At 57.7% G+C, this 2,500-nt stretch overlaps 1 long non-coding RNA gene across 6 annotated transcripts; it reads right to left on the bottom strand.

Moving 5' to 3' along the window:
* Nucleotides 1–288: 288 nt before the first annotated feature.
* Nucleotides 289–2,016, bottom strand: LOC306648165. Of its 6 annotated transcripts, XR_013760319.1 has the most exons (4): nucleotides 1,578–2,016; nucleotides 1,410–1,505; nucleotides 1,074–1,361; nucleotides 289–1,026 (listed from the first exon to the last, which is right to left on the bottom strand). It is a non-coding gene; the product is annotated as an uncharacterized lncRNA (long non-coding RNA). The 6 variants fall into 6 exon arrangements; XR_013760314.1 differs by having other exon boundaries at nucleotides 1,410–2,016; XR_013760315.1 differs by having other exon boundaries at nucleotides 289–1,002; nucleotides 1,410–2,016.
* Between the last annotated feature and the right edge of the window lie 484 nt (nucleotides 2,017–2,500).

The following is a 2,500-nucleotide window of genomic DNA, read 5'->3' as shown; positions in this document are numbered from 1 at the left end:
GGGGACACGCGTATCTGCATTGACACAGGAGTGCCACCTGTGTCTCTTTGAGTCAAGATAAAAACGGTTTTCAAACAAGCGGAAAGAGCCCTGCAAAACAGGCGGGTCCCCGAGGCAGAGGCGTGGGAGGTGGGCCCGCTGAGCCCAGCCCTGTGTGGGGCACGTCGTCACAGCTGGCAGCACCCGGGACGCCTCTCCCTGCCTGTTTCCGATGACATGCGAGGTAGGGTGGCCGATCTCCCGGGCGTGGGGGCTGGACGTCCCCTTGACGAAGGTCGTGCTGGCCCTGTCGCCAGCCGGTCATGGTGGACAGTTCTGCTTGGTTCACTGCATCAGCCAAACTGGTTTTTATGCCTTCATCCCACGTCAGCTTCCAGCTCTTCTGTGCCAGGACCTGTGCTCATTTCTGGGGACATAACAGAGCATGAGGGACCAACCCTTGTCCACCCAGTGCTTCCAAGACCACTTCAGTCACAGGAGACCTCAGAGTAAGGGTGGTCTTGCTCCTCACCCACGTCCTGGTTCTCTCCTAGGACCCTGGCAGGGCAACATTCCCAGGCCAGGCCCTTAGGCCTCACGGTCCCTGGGGCCTGCTCTTGGCCCTCTTCCACGTCCACCTGCTGCCTGGGGACACTGTCAGCCCCCAGCACACACTGTTGGTATTTGCACGCCGAGGAGCAAACTGGGGCTTCCCTGGAACACACATGGCCTGGTCCCTGGGTTCAACAGGTGTCCTTGGCAGATGCAGTGGTAGCCTGTGTACAGCACAGTTTCCGACTGGGAAGGGTGGGCCTGAGAGTCCATGTGTCCTGCGAGTTTTCAAGCATTGCTGCTGGTCCCAGAACAACGTTCTGGCCCCATAAACAGAGTGGTGAGATCCCCTGGTGCTGGGAAGAAGGCAGGGAAGTGAGCAGGTGGGTGAGGTATTTGCATTTCTGTTGGCAAGAAAGTCACCTGCCGTCCAGTTAGCCAACACACCTGCTGTCCAGTTAGCCAACTCACCTGCTGTCCAGTTAACCAACTCACCTGCTGTCCAGTTAGCCAACTCACCTGCTGTCCATTAACCAACTCACCTGCTGTCCAGTTAGCCAACACACCTGCTGTCCAGTTAGCCAACACACCTGCTGTCCAGTTAGCCAACACACCTGCTGTCCAGTTAACCAACTCACCTGCTGTCCAGTTAGCCAACACACCTGCTGTCCAGTTAACCAACACACCTGCTGTCCAGTTAACCAACTCACCTGCTGTCCAGTTAACCAACATACCTGCTGTACAGTTAGCCAACACACCTGCTGTCCAGTTAGCCAACGCACCTGCTCACCAGTTAGCCAACTCACCTGCTGTCCAGTTAACCAACACACCTGCTGTCTACTTAGCCAACATACCTGCTGTCTAGTTAGCCAACACACCTGCTGTCCAGTTAACCAACTCACCTGCTGTCCAGTTAGCCAACACACCTGCTGTCCAGTTAACCAACACACCTGCTGTCCAGTTAACCAACTCACCTGCTGTCCAGTTAACCAACATACCTGCTGTACAGTTAGCCAACACACCTGCTGTCCAGTTAACTAACACACCTGCTGTCCAGTTAGCCAACACACCTGTTGTCCAGTTAACCAACACACCTGCTGTCCAGTTAGCCAACACACCTGCTGTCTAGTTAGCCAACAGGGCCTGCAGCACAGGCTTCTCCTGCAATGCTACACTCACGGGGTTCCAAGAGCTGACCCAAGAAAAACCCACTGTTTTGAATGACATCCATGGCCCAAATGACCACACGGCCAGCAGGAGGGTGGTTTGGAAGCTGGTAACGACTCCTCAACTCGAGACTTCTGGCCACTCCACAGTGATCCTGTCCAGCTGGCCGAGGGGTGACCTCCTTCACATGTTCCTCCCAGGCCATCTGCCCTCCAGGTCCAGTGACGGGCTGGCCACACCTGCCAGTGGCTGGCAGTAGAATCGTACCTGGAGCCAGGAGGTGCCCCTGCCCTGTGTGTGAGGCGGTCAGGGTGCGGGTGGGTGAAGCTCCTTCCCCACCCCTCCCCAGAGGCCTCCTGAGGCCTGGACACTGACTGGCCACTGCCATGCTCATTGCCTTGGTTCTGTTCTTCGAGGGCCACAGTTGTCTAAAAGTGGGCGATTTCACGCACCATCTTGAACGCCTGGCTTCTCTCGAAATGCAGAAAGACGGCCCCAGGCCGCTCACGGGGATGCTGGCTGTCCCTGAGCCCAGGCCTCCTGCCGCAGGCAGGCGCCCAGACACGGTTTTCTTTTGGTGGTCTTGAAACGTGTGTGCAGAACGCATGTGAGAGGCAGGCAGCGGGGAGGCGGGGGCCCCCTTCAGTAGCCGCAGGTCCACCATCTCCCTCAAGGGACTTAGACCTGGAGGTGGACCCCAGGCCCTACCCTTCCCCTGCCCGGCCACCCAGAAGGGGCAAGCGGCTCCGGGGCTCAGGAGCACCTATGTTTACAGACGCCTCTTCCTTGCACGTCACGACGC

This window comes from Sciurus vulgaris (genome assembly GCF_902686455.1).
Source record: "Sciurus vulgaris genome assembly, chromosome: 17".
NCBI lineage: Eukaryota > Metazoa > Chordata > Mammalia > Rodentia > Sciuridae > Sciurus > Sciurus vulgaris.
This window is presented reverse-complemented; position numbering and strand designations above follow the sequence as displayed.